Genomic DNA, 15859 nt, shown 5'->3' with positions numbered 1-15859 from the left:
TCTCTTTATCTCTCTATCTATCTCTTGATTTTTTTTTCCAATTCAAGGAACAATTTCAAGGATCGTTTGACTTTTCAAGGATCGTCGGATTTTTCGAGAAAAAAAATATAGATATGCAAAAATATTAATAACGATAATAATCATAATAACGATAAAACTATTTGTTCATAACGCAAGCGAAGGCTCGAATGAATTTTTCTTCTTCTTCGATTTCTTCTTTTTCGGTTTTTATTTCTCGTTTTCTTTTTTTTTTTTTTTTTATCCAACGAAAAGAAACTATTTCAAGGATCCCACTGGTAAAACTCGTGCGATCGAACGATGTTATAAAAAAAAAAGAAAAATTCGAATTATTTATTCGTTCGAAAGACACTATGAACTAACGTAAGCAGAACGGACGAATTATTCTCCTTCTTTTTCTTCTTCTTCGATTTCGTTCGTTTTCTTCTCTCTTCTATTTCTTCCTTTTCATCTTCGAACGAAAAGAAACAATTTCTAAGGTCAATTAAACGAGCCTATAACCTTTTGAACTCGTTCGCGGAGTAGTCCTTTCGTTCCGAATGACAATCGGGTCGATCGATTAGAATTTTACAGGTCACTACTAGAGATATATCTTACTGTAGTGCATCGTCTTCGGTTTTTTTCGTTGATGAGAAAAAATTCGATGAAAGAAAAAGAAAGAAAAAGATGGTAAGATCTCCTATCAACGACAAAGCAAAGAAAAAGAAAACTACAACCGACGACGACGACGACGACGACCACGATGATTGGTCGATTGTACCGAATAGTACTTACTAAATAGCACACACATGTAAGTGCAACCAACCAAGGTCGTTTGATTACCCAATAAACCAACCAACCAACCAACCAACTATTCTGTTGTATCTGTCTTTATCGATCCTTATTCTTCTATTTTCTTTATATATATATATATATGATAAAGAAGGATAAAGATTAACGATAGTAGAAAATATAAAGAGGAAAACGTGTTAACCAAGCGTAACGCAAAAAAAAATTGTTCCCGTACGAAGCGTTACGGAGAGTTTATTTCGTAGGAAGCTAGGAAACTTGGACGACGCGACGCGACGCGACGCGGTTCGCCGATCGTCAAGGTCGTCGGTCGTACTTCTTCCTTTTTTTCTTTAATCGAGGCCACCGGCCGAGTTTCCACGATCCGATCCGATCCGATCCGATACGATACAATCTCGTATCTTCCTGTTGTTTCCTTAAGTATTCACAGACACATTCACAGAAAAGGTACGCGCACACTCACACTCAAATTCACACCGACACAGACATCTACACGTACACGTACGTAAATAGAGACGTAGATAGAGAAAGAGACGCACACGAATGCACGCGTCGCGTTCACGTTTAACGATATAGTTAATTATCTTGCAATAATTTCTATCGAAGGTCAACGACGAATTCACCTAGTCTCTCGGCACTGTTACAATTTATCGGACGATGTTTAATTTTTTCTTTCGTTTCCTGTTATTTTTTCTCCTGACAATTTTTATCCTTAAAGGATCTTTCGAATTTCCCGCGAGAGAAGTGCGAAGCGGTCTTTCGTATAGAAAGGGAATGGGGGGAGTTGATTGGTGAACGAGGAGAGAAGTGGGGAGAGAGAGAGAGAGATATAGAGAGAGAGAGAGAGAGAACGTGCCGAAGCGCGACGAAAGTATACGAAATTAATCGAAGATAGTTAGGTTACGTTCGATGTTCTCTCTCTTTTTATCTTCTTCTTCTTTTCTATTTGTTTTAATTTTAATTTTATAAAGAAAGACGAACGAGCGTTATAGGATGAGAAAGAAAAGAAAAAGAGAGAGAGAGAGAGATAGAGAGAGAGAGAGAGAGAGAGAGAGAGAGAACGCACGAGAGAGAAATAAAGAGAGATAGAGAGAAAATCAAACGACGATCGAAGAACTATTATCAACACGCGAACACACCGTCGTCGCGCGTGGTGATTGAAAACGTGCGAAGTTCAGCAGCAAACAGCAGCGGCAGCAGCAGCAGCAGCAGCAGCAGCAGCAGCAGCAACAACAAACACACGAGACTCAGAACCGTATGAGTACGAAGAACCGTTCTGAAAGAAGCTCGGTCTACGCCGACCGATGACAACCGCTTCGGCAATGTTCGTTCGCGCGTGAAAACCGAACGCGAACGACCAACGAACGAACGAACGAACCACCACCAATCGTTCGACGAACTTCGGGATATTTCGGAAAACTTCGGCCGGCGTCAGACACGCGCCCGAACTTTCGTACGTAACTATTACCTACTATGCCACAGCGCACGCTCTCTCTTCTCACTATGCCATCGGCCGCCGTCCTCGCAACAGGTTGTTTCTCGTCTTACGATTTCTTTTTTTTCTTTTTCTTTTTCTTTTTCTTTTTTTATTGTTATTGTTATTATTCTTTTATTTATTCGTAATTTTTATTTGTACTTTTATAATATATATATGTATATATATATTTTTTTTTGATCGATTAATAATCGTATCTTCGTTGACACAGGTACCATGGGAATAATTTAACAAGACGTAATCATCGCAGGTAATATTTCACTGGTTTGTTTTTTCATATGGTGTAAGTTTATCTTTCTTTTCCTTTCTTTGTTTTCTTTTCTTTTGTTTTTAATGCTTTAATATATCTAAGAGCGTATGGATTTCGATCGATTGGATGACATTATAACGATTAATTTTGGGATATTGAGGTATATTGAAATTTTATTTATGCAATGATTCTTTAATAATTCTTTGAAAAGATAGTAAAAGGAAAAAGAAACGAGGTTTCAACGCGAGAAAGCGTTGTCACGTTATTCTCGCGATTATATATAATTTTCAAAAGATCTTCAATCATTAGGTATTTATATTTAAATTTCGATCGTAAACGTACAGACACAAGGTTTTATTTCCATTATTAACCAACTGCACAAATATGTAGTAAAGCTGTTAGATTATAATGTTTCGACGTTTTACTACGCGTAACAACGACGGCTTTTTAATTAATAATTTCTGCAAAGTGGATTTACGTAAGTTTCAAAGTAAATAATAATCGTGTAACGGTAAAATTTATGTTTAATCATTATAGGACAAATACATTGGATTTCTCTTTACGTTTTAAAGAATGAAAAGATCAGATTAGATTACAACTATAGATATCGTTGATCCAGTTTTCGTATAAAATTATTTTCATAGAAACAAAACGATTCGTTTCACTAAAATTAATATTACTTTGATATTTCGATTAACATTTTTATCATTTATTATGATTATTATTATTGTTGTTGTTATCATTATTCTTATTATTACTATCTCTATAAAGTTACACACGCAGTATGCACACACAAATAAATAAATAAAGAAATAAAGAAATATATCAATATATAGAATAGATAGACTTAACCAATTAAGAAATTAAAAACTATCTATGATTATATAACAAATATAAAAAAACTAAATATTAAATACAAAATTTATTTCGTTTGACTTATTTATTATTAAATAAAAAAATATTCAATGATCAATATCGACCCACGCGTGAAAATTTAAGAATTATAATATTAATAATAATCATATTAATTATTATTATTATTATTATTATTATTATTATTATTATAACAATATTATTATAACAATATATAACTAAAAAAAAAAAATAAATAAATCAAAAGAAAATGTTTACGATATCTCTCTCACGTTATCCTCCTCTTCATATCTCGATAATAATATAATCGATAATCAGAAATAATAATCACCGAGATGACACGTTTTTATCGCATGCTCGTACGAGGAAAAGAATACGTATTTGTTTATTTCCTTTTATTTCTCTCTCTCTCTCTCTCCTCCTCTCTCTCTCATTCTATTTCTGTCTCTCTCTTTTTCTCTTCCTTAAACATTAAGTAAATTATACCGTTAATCCATTTTGTGTCACGTCCAAGGATCGAATACGTATATATACATATACACGTACATACATAGAGATCTGTTAACGGTTTTGAAGGTCATCCAAGATAGTATTGTAATTTCATGCTTTTTTTTTCTCTCTCTCTTTCTTATTCTTAGTCGATTTAATTATGTTATTTTTTTAATATTCTTTTCTGCAGCCTTTGACTTTTTTTTGTTCCTTTTTTTTTCCTTCTTTATTGCTTCTTTTCTTCTTCTTTTTCTATTTTTTTTCTTCTTCTTTTTTTCAAATTTATTTCTTCGACGTATCGCAATGAATGAATCGAAAGAAACGGCTTGAAACGTATCTCCTTCGTTTTGCCTTTTTATTCGATTTATTTAATTTTTCTTTTTTTTTTTCCTTTCTTTTCTTGTTTCTTTTAATGCATTTACGTAAGATGCAAGTATGTATGATTTGATTATGGAAAACGTTGTTTGAGGAAATTAAAATGATATAAAAATATGTTAAAAGACGATTAGTTATTTAAACTAACGATGTCATTAGAATCAATTATGTTGGACGTTCTGAAGCGAATGTAAATGTATTATTATCAAGATTTTCCTGTATTTTGTAACAGGAAACGTTTTTTTATATTTGACTTATATCCATTTCTATTTTATGAGCCGATGGAAATTATTCGGGATTTTTCAACTGTTAAAAAACTATGAAATATACACACACACACACACACACACACAAATACATATACTGATTCATACTATTTTTTTATATTATATTATATTAAAACAATATATGAACAAATAAAAAGAAAATAGAACAAATAAATTTATTACAAATATTTCTAAGTAATATTTTAAATAAATAAATATATTTGAAATAATATATAATGTGTGTATATATATATATATTTCATTAAAAATTTATATTTTTATTATAAAAGTACATATTACTATATAGTTATATAATATATATATTTAATAAACTATAAGGTTTCTCTTTCTTTCTTTCTCTCTCTCTCTCTCTCTCTCTCTCGTGCTATGTTATTGCAAGCTAATAAGACTTTGACTTAGATAAAAATTTCACGATAAGATAAAAAGAAATATTAAATATATAGTAAAATTTCGAAACGAGCACGCTAATCATAATAACTTTTTGTCAATAAACTTTGAGGATATCGTCGCTTTCATTGAATAGGTATTCTCATTAAAAACATATATAAAGAAGGATATATACATAATTATTCATTGTTCATTTATTTGACTCCGCGTCGTTTCGTTCGTAAAGTAAACTTAACTAAACTCAATCTCTCAAGTTGTTATAAACTTTCCGACATAAATAAGCACTTACGCTTATATCGTTATTACTTCGTTAAAAAATTTATGAAAGAAAAATTACTTGCTTCACTACGGTGAATTATTATTTCAATTTTATTATTAATCAATAATTATTGATAATTAGTATTTATAAATTTAATTATTATTTTGAAGCAATAAGAACGAAGAAACATTTATGATTAATATTATAATACATTGAAAAGATGAAGATAATTCTACAGAAAGAGACACAGAGAAAGAGAGAGAGAGAGAGAGAGAGAGAGAGAGAGAGAGAGAGAGAGAGAGAGAGAGAGAGAGAGAGAGAGAGAGAGAGAGAGAGAAAAGGAAAATATATTTGTTATACAATAACGCTTAGTCTAAACGTCCTAGGTTCTAATTCCAACTATATACAGTGCCCACAAGGAATTAGTTCGATGAAATTGATCACATAACGTAATTCATGGAATTTATCGAGCTATGACCCGGTACACGATATAATGATTTAGAAAATTGCTACGTCATGATTCAAAGTACGAGAGACTCTTTCGTCAACGCGCCATTTAGTTAATTTAATCTATCGTTCGTGCATTTTTATCATAAACTCTAAAAGAAATTACGAAATTTGTAAGGGCATACGATAACAATGTGTTTAAATTTCACAATGATATTCCTTTTTTTTTTCCTTCTTTTTTCTTTATTATTATGAATTATTACGTAATCTAAAATTGATCTCTCTTCATTTTCGTTAATTTCTAATTTTCGTTTGATTTGTAAATATCGAACATTTATATATATTTTTTCAAGTAATATATAGTGATCTATATCAATATATTTTTAAAATTTTGATAGTCGAAAGAAATTTTTTGAACGAAATTTCTATATATATATATATATATATATATATATATATATATATATATTATATATTATATTAATATTTATATAACTAATATATAATAATATATATAGTAATATATAATATATATAATAAATATATATAGTGATATACACTAATATATATATATATAATAGTATATATAATAGTATATATAATAATCAAATTAATACATATATTATATCTTTAATCGATCAAAGATACCTTTAATCGATATTCATCTCGATTGCAAGACACAGTTACATTTCCAGTAGCTTTTTTGGTGTCAAACAAAAATGGCAACGCAATTGTAAGTAACTTTCTTCCTCTTCTTCATTCCACTCGCGTTCGAGATCGCGAGGACATCGACGCAAGGATCGTCTCTCTTCTTTTTTTTTATCTTTTTCTTTTCTTTTTCTTTTTTTTTTTTTTTTTGTTGAAGATTGAAGTGGGGTCGAAGGAGGACGACGAGTGGGAGTAGGGTGGAGCGAATTGATACTGCTTCAGAGAAACTCATAAAAAAGAAACGTCGGTATAAAAGCGGTAGACATTAAACCGATCGTTCAACGTCGTTTGAACGTTGAAAACTCTCACGGATTTCCATGTAACGACGATTTGGCGAGTTCTTCGCACGAGTTTCAAAATTACACTCGACGAGCTCGAGAAATCCTCGGAATTTAATGTGTTCTACGTATGTATTACATCTTACTCGAAAACTAGGTCTTTCTAGTTATATATATATATATATATATATATATATATATATATATATATATGTATACACATAAACACACATACACTTAGTTACATATGTATATGTATGTTCATATATCGTAAGTAATGTAATACATACTTGTTTGTGTGTATGTATGTATGTATGTATGTATGAGTTTGTGTGCGTGTGTAAAGATGTATAAGTGAATTGTCACTAAAAGATTTACTTTACTCGCTTCGTTCGCGTCAAAAATTTCTCTTGGAAACTACAATCCTTTTATCGACGATTTAACATCGTATCCGGCTTGATGTCGCAGAGTAAATAATATTGAAAATATTCTAAAACGATATATTGATAATTAAACGTAATAGTTATACTATCGACTTTAACTTACTGACTCAGAAATGAAAATTTGTATTGTATTAATAATTGATATTATGTGTTAATAGACGTGAATATCTTATTTGTTCGTAGTTATAAAAGGAAAAGAAAAAGAAAAAATATATTATATATATATATATATATATAATAATAATTAATAAATTTTTAATAATGTGTAAATTAATCTTTCTTATTGAACATTCTTATAGTTTTTCTTTTTTTATTCAGTATTTTTATCTATTATCTTTTCTTTCTTTCTTTCTCGTTAATTTTTTTTTTTTTTTTTAATCCACGTCATACTTTCATCAGTATATTTTTCCTGTGTTATGTTTATACGTGATAAGAAGTATGAGAACATGAAAATATAGTTGCATGAAAAATTCACTGTAACTTTTCGTACACCCACTTATTTTTTAAATATACATAACAAATTTTCTCTGAATAATTTATTTTCTGTCAAATCTACGATCTAGATACGTCATTTTCTAACGACGCACATAAGCAGGTAGTTTTCTCATTTAAGAAACATACCAAATATCACGTTAGAAATAATATAAGTATAAAAATTCGTTCTAAATTCTTTCTCCTTCGTTTTACTTTTTCCTCTTTTATACTCATTTCAGAAAAATATCAAATATTCTCCAACTAATTTATTTTTTGTTACATCTATGTCAGTTTCTAATGACATACTTTTCTCAATCCAAAAATATACGTTTTTAATGTACAGTTTTGTTTTAGTTTTTAACGCGCGCCCGTTGCAGCACGTAATACAGACACAAAAATTCATTAATTTCTTTTTTGTTTTTTTTTCTTCTTCTCGCACTCATTTCAAAAACATATAAAATTTTCTTTTGGGAAATTCGATTGAAAAAAAGAAAGAAAAATATAATAAATAAATAAATAAATAAACAAACAAACAAAACAAAACAAGAAGAAGAAGAAGGAAAGAAAAGAAAAAGGAGAAAAAGAGAAAAAAAAAGGATATCTAAGAGAATACAACACATAAGAAATTATTAGAGGAGACATTAATAACAAGATTGCGGGAAAAATATAATTCTTTGACAGATCTTTCTAAGGAGTTATAGATAACCATCGTGAAATAAATAATTAGATATCGTCTCAAAATTAGAAGTTGACTAATCAATACGTTTCCTCGATGCATACGTGCTTGCATCTCTCTGTCTCTCTCACTTACTCATTCACTCTCACTCTTGCTCATTCTCTCTCTTTCTCTCTCTCTCTCTCTCTCTCTCTCTCTCTCTCTCTCTCTCTCTCTCTCTCTCTCTCTCACTCTGACACACACATACACACGCGCGCACACACATACTTATTCAATCATTCGCTTTCTCTCTCTTTCTCTCTCTCGCTCTCTCATTTGTACTTTTTGCTTTTACCTAACGGCAATAATACGAATTACATTACAACGCGTGCGATTATATCCTCTTTCAATTTATTTACCAGAGAAACATCGGCTATTTCACACGTTGGAATTCCCACGAATCCAACCATAATGTTCCATTGGTACGCATTTGTTTTATCACAGTTATCATGATTCTAACGAAGTGACAGAGTACTTATACAATTATCAATGAAAAGATTGTAACCGATTTTAGTTTTGCTTAGTCTCAAACGTTTTCACTATTAATCATCTTAGATAATCAGACGAATTTTCTACGAAAATTTATTGATTTCTTTCTCTTCCCTCTCCCAACTCACATTCTCTCTTTTATTCGTTTTTTCATATTTATTTTTATAATATCTATATTAATACCGTAAGATAAGATTTTTATTGCATAACATTTTTATTTCATAACGTTATTTATAATGCGCGTTATCGACATTTTTGTTTTCATTTCTTTCTTTCTTTCCTGTTTTATAATAATTCTACATTATTATATTACACCATTACATATATATATATATATATATATATATATATATATATATATACATATATGTTACATAAGTATTTCAAAATGCAAAATAATATAAATATGAATAATCCATGAATTATCATTTCTAATAACAACGATAAAAAAAAAAAGCAATAATTTTACCATGTATAATATCTAGAATGCAAAATATACAAAAAAAAAATAATGCATGTATATATAAATACGAATAACAAGACTAACTCTAAATATGAAATGCAATTAATGAATTAATTAAAATAATTAAACGATACTACAAAATAAACTGTTTCGTAATATATAATCATTATGATATACGTCAAATATATTCGAGTGTATCAAAATCAAAGTACAAATATAACTTCAAGAAAATTAGAAGTAACGATTATAAATAAGTGGTAAAAAATAATCTCTAAAAAAAAAAAAAAATTAGATAGCCCGATAGTTTTGATCTAAGATCCATGATAATAGTAACGTGTAAAAGAGGCATACGCGTGGAAATTGCCATAAGCGGATACGATGGTAAAAGCACTTTGTACCCGTTATCGTTCGAATACCGCGGATATCTACTTTGTGTTCCATGGGTCGCGTCTGATCCATTATTCAAAATGAAGGAGGAAGAGGAGGAGGAAGAAGAAGATGAGGAGAAGGAGAAGAAGAAGGGGAAGAAGAGGACCGTCGGGGCTAGTCGACAAATGAGATTGGTGGCATTTGAAGAGGTTCAAATATTAGCCCAGAACTATTCATCTTCTTCTTCTTCTTCTTCTTCTTCTTCTTCTTTTGGTTCTTCTTTTGGTTCTTCTTTTGGTTCTTCTTCTGGTTCTTCTTCTGGTTCTTTTTCTTATACTCAAGAGTCTTTCAATCATTGACGCATCTATTCACACGACTATACTGAAATCTTTCTAAATCTATATAAAAGCGTATCGAGATTTTCATATCTCGAGATAAAAATGAATATTTTGTGAAAGGAGTATTTTCTCGATGATCAATCGATGATTCGAACTGTTGTATGTGTTCGAAAAAAAAAAGATTTTTATTGTTTCATATTCATTCAGTATTATTTGTAAATGTATATATATATATGTATTTATTTATATAATAATGGTGTAGTATAATAATGAGTTATTATTTTATTATAGTTTTTGATTGTAATGTACATGTGTATATATATATATATATAATATATATGAAATATATATCTATATTTATTCAAAATAATATAATAGAAAATAATTTCTCTTCTATGAATTAAAAAAGAAATGAAAAAACTAAAAAATGTATATACATATAATATAATCATATTATGTTATATTATTATTATTATTAATATTCTCTGATCTATATATAATTTATAAATTAGTTTTTTTTTTTACTTTCTCCTATTTTTCTATCCGTAAGAACAAAGAAAAAAGAGAAAAAAAAACAGAAAAACAAATAAATTATCTGAAATAAAGGTCGATAAAAAGCATTAATAGAGAACGCTAAAAGATAATTATGCAAACGTGTCTACCATAAGAAAATTCCAATCCTATGGTATGTCGACATTTTCCTTTATAGGCATAGAGAATGATTCCTTAACGAACGTATTGATCATAGACAGTAATTAACCGTCTATACACAAGTTAACAGTAATTCCCTGACCTATATTACAAATAGTTGGTCTGATCGTTTCTCTTCTACCAACAATAACCAAAAACCAAAAAGAAAAGCGAAAAAAAAAAAAAAAGAAAAGAAAAAAAATCTTTCACCGACAAATTATTACATTAAATCATAAAACTATTAACAAATTAATTCCTTACCCTCTAAATAAAAAAAATAAATAAATAAATAAATAAAATAGAATTAAAAAAAAAAAAAAAGAAAAAATTCGTAACAAAAATGAACTCCTCTCCCAAAAAGAAAATAAAAAAAACAAAAAAAAAAAAAAGAATTTCGATCGAGAACTTGGAGTGTTTGAATGTATTGATTATTTTTACGTGTCACCCGTTATATGTTCGTAGTTGTTCGGCGGCACCGAGTTCGACGGATCAAAAGATCAATTTAAAGGCGGTCGCTCGGTATTGTACGTACATACGTCGTCACCAAAAACAATTTCGCCTTATTAAGTAGAGGCCGAGATCGTAAAGCTGACGACTTAACGAGCGACCAGCTTGTTTCTCATATGTATATATCTGTCTCCATATGTATTGTATTATTATGTATTACATATTGTATATTCTACAGACGATATTCTAACTCTTTCTAACAGACACGTTTCGACGTCTCAATTAATTAAAAATCATTCGAAACGAATTTGAAATATTTCCTTTGAATATTATATTTCTAAACATTTTCATTCAATCGAATTATATTTTATCGAAATATGTGCATGAACATATTGCGTAATTTCTTTTTTCTTATTTTTATCTTTTTATTATGATTGTTATTATTATCGTTGTTGTTGTTGTTGTTGTTTTCATTTATTGATTGTCAATCAATTGATCAATTAGATTGCAATTATTTGTATGTTTTGATTTTAAGGCTATCTTTTGTTTTTTTATTTATTTTATTTTTTATTTTAATGTTCCGTCAATATTATTAGTATTACATTATATAGAAACGTTTATATTTTTATACGTAAATATAATTCAACGTTGAATCCATTCAGCAGATTCAGTTCAAAAGTAAAAAAAAGGAGAAGAAAAATATTTCTTTAAAAAGAAAGATAATAAAAGGAAAAAAAAAAAAAAAAAAAAAGAAAATACATAAGTGTCAAAATGTATATACACAAAATATAAATATATACACGTAACTACATCTACTTCGCGCTTTGATCGATAAAAAATTATTGGTGAATGATCTATGGATCGTAAATTTTAACGTTATTATACCAGTTTTCTTTTCTTTTTCTTTTTCTTTTTCTTTTTCTTTTTCTTTCTCTCTCTCTCTCTTTTCTTTTTTTTTTCTTTCTTCCTTCGTAGTTTCCATTTCGAATGTAACATAAATTTGTTGATACATTGGTGACAATAGAATCGTTGAAACTCGAAAGTGAGTATGCACGCTGCTGGACACAGGACAGAGGTGAAAAGTGTTAACTTAGGCCAGATATATGAACGGAATTATTCTCGTCACTTTTCATTATAATTCCGTGTGATATACGGTACGTTTCAGAACTCACCGAGTAGGTATGTACGTATGACTTAATAAAAAACTTCGCTTTCCCACGGGAAAAGTCTCTTTCTCTTTCTTTTTCTCTCTTTCTTTCTCTTTCTTTTTCTTTCTCTCTCTCTCTCTCTCTCTCTCTCTCTCTCTCTCTCTCTTTCTCTCTCTCTCTCTCTATTAGATATATATACAAACACACACAAACATACACATGTACGTATGTACAGTAATAAATTACTAACTCGATGGAAACAAGAATTCAAAGAAAAACTTAATGAAAATTTGTTTAGTTAATTCATGTCTCTTCCCACTCCCTATCTATCTCCTTCCATCTTTCTCTCCTCCCAAAAAATAGAATTTATATTTGAAATTAGTTTTTTTCTTCTTTTTTCTTTCTTATAAATATATATAAAATCAATAATCATATTGAATTTTTCGCCATAATATAATGGTATACATTATATTTTTATCTCTTTTTCTTTTTAAATAAAATGTTTATATAAAAGAGAAGTAAATTAAAAAATATACTTGATATGTATTAAAAAATATATTAGATATAAGAAAATAAAATATATATATATATATAATTACTACTGTAATACAGTATTAATATTATATTATAATATTAATAGTATTATATAATACTATATAATACTTATAATAATAGTGTTATTATACTAAAACTTATTATACCTATACAAATACTTTCTAAAGTATGTACTATTAGTTATAATAGTATCAGTACTGTATGATACAGTATTTATATACATATACTAATAAGTAATATAAAAAATAAAATACTATATATTAATATTTATATAAAATTAATATTGCATATACAAATATAAAATATTAATTTCATTACTATACATACCTACATACATACATACATACATACATACATATATATAAATTATTTATTAATAAATTTAATAGCAACTTATTAGTCATATTAATATATTTTTTTGCTTTTTCCCATGTCACATATAATTGATACAAGACGGGTTAATAAGGGCGAATGTGTAGATATCCAATCGACACAGTTTGCTTTTGTAAACGAACATGAGGATGCAATATATAAAACGCGTTCTCAAAAGATACACACGATAACGGATACGTCCCAGATTACGAACATTGCGTAACATATATATTCCAAGGGTTTTTCGACGAAGAAAGAAGACACGAGCTGTCCTTCTCTCGTTTATCTGCTATACGAACAAACAACTCCATGTTACAACAATGTAAATTGCTTGGATCAAGATAGACAAACTGGTTGACTGACTGACTGACTGACTGACTGACTGACTGACTGACTGACTGACTGACTGACTAAATGACTGACTGAATGACGGACTGACAGAGACAGAAGTTGATTCCTGTCCTTCAATTGAGGCTTACTACATTAAACACACACACACACACACACGTACATATGTGTAGATATATAATATATACATATATATATGTTGTACGTGTATATATATATATATATATATGTATGTATGTATGTATGTATATAAGAATGTGTGCATTTATATGTGTAAATGTGTTTGTATTACATCATTCCCAAAATGATTTTTTATGTTTCAAAACTCGTCGTAAACCTCGAAAAAGAAAAAACACGTACCACCGTTGTTTTCACTCAAAATTAGGCATTTAATATCAGCTAGGAAAAAAACATAGTGTTTACTTAGAAAGTGGAACGAAAGATTCACGTTTTTGAAATCTACCTGCTCAACATGTTCGTTGTATTCTTTGTTCTTTTTTGTTTTCTTTTTTTTTCCTTTTTTCTTTTTCATTCTTTAAGCTTCAGATTGAAATAAAATTTTGACGACTCAATCTCAATTTCTTTGAAATATTTTTGAAAGATATTGTTTTCTATTTATATATATATATATATATATATATATATATATATATATATATATATATAAACATTTTATACACACATACACACACACAAAATAGTTTCCATTAGAGATTCGATATTAGACGATAGACGATAAATCTAAAAACGATTAATCGTTTCTCTTATAAATAATTCCATAGAATTGGATTTCAAAAGAAAACCAGAGAGCTTTTCGAATAAAAACCACAAACGATCTATGTACTTCAAGTAAATCGGATAGTAAATGATTCATTACGATACAAATATTTCAAATTACGAAACTAACTCATGTTAGTAGTGTTGCAATCTATTACATAAGATCGATAATGAGTATACCAGTATTTTGTCGAAAATTTCTAGTCCAGTGAAATTACTATTCACGCGAAATTACTAAATGCCATTCCATCAAAATTTCTCATACGGTAATCGATACGTCGATTAAAAGAAATTAGAAATCGTTTGAATATCATGAAAACACTAATGAACGATCCTACGGATCAAAAGATAACCCGATAATTATCAAAATGGCCTAACACATACATACATCAAAAGATATAATGCTAAATAAAAATCCTCTAGATTATTTCGTTTGTAACATTGATCATCTAATCATTCATTTTATCATATTATCATATATATATATATATATATTATCATATATAAAAAAAAATTGACTCCATCGGTAAAGTAGTAATCTTCCTATTAAACTCCTATAAAAATCAATAAACGAATAACACTTTATACCAGTTAAAAAAAAAAAAAAAAATAGAAAAAAAATAAATAATTATCCAGTTGAAGTAGTACGATGTTTCTTCTATCAAAATAGCCTAATAGAACAAATCATAGTCGTTCGGTCTTTTACAAGAGTAACTTGAACTACGATAATTAATATCTATTTATATCTTTCGATCTTAATTGTTGATTTACTGACATTGCAACGTCAAATGAAGCAGTTCGTCTTCGAATACTATTATCTCCAAATTCTATCTTTTACGAGTCAATTATGTATATATATATATATATATATATATATATATATATATATATATATATTTTGTTTTTCTTAAATTTACTTAATAATAAAAAAATATAATCAAACACGAAAATCTCTTTTTTGAGAAAAAGATTCAAAATTTTATAATGAGAAAGATGCATAATATGCATCTTAAAAAAAATATTTATTTAATAGTAATTAAGGATTCATTCATAATTAATTAATATATATATATATATATATATATATATATATATATATATATATATTGTTATACTCTACGATGCGTTTGATTTTTTATATTACTTTGTAAATATTTTTACCGAGCGAGTATTTGATTGTATCCAATATTGCAACGAATCAAAATCAAATTCAATTGGTTTCTTTTTTTCCTTTCTTTCTTTCTTTTTTTTTTTTTTTATTTTTATAAACATGATCGCATCTACAATATTGCGATACATCGTTAAAATCTAACACTCTATTGCTATTCAATTTGTCAGTTCAGAAAATACTGAAATTCAAATTCTGATATTGGCGTGCGAAAGAATAATGTTATTAAATTATGCAAAAAAAAAAAAAAAAAAAAAAAGAAAGAAAGAAAAGGAAAAAAAAATCACACGGCCTGACACGTGTAACAATAAAACTAATATGATTCAGATTTTTTGAGAAGTTTTTTCGCTTATACCTTATGACAATAAATTATCAAAAATACCACCAAAAAAAAAAAAAAGGGAGATC

General features: G+C 28.3%; 1 protein-coding gene across 5 annotated transcripts in view; it reads right to left on the bottom strand.

The window, feature by feature from the left end:
- The window catches only part of LOC122635153 (microphthalmia-associated transcription factor), a 120570-nt gene that overhangs the window by 65191 nt on the left and 39520 nt on the right, over positions 1-15859 (bottom strand). The gene's annotated exons all lie outside the window — the stretch shown is intronic.

The sequence above is a fragment of the Vespula pensylvanica genome, chromosome 17 (genome assembly GCF_014466175.1).
Source record: "Vespula pensylvanica isolate Volc-1 chromosome 17, ASM1446617v1, whole genome shotgun sequence".
Lineage (NCBI taxonomy): Eukaryota > Metazoa > Arthropoda > Insecta > Hymenoptera > Vespidae > Vespula > Vespula pensylvanica.
This window is presented reverse-complemented; position numbering and strand designations above follow the sequence as displayed.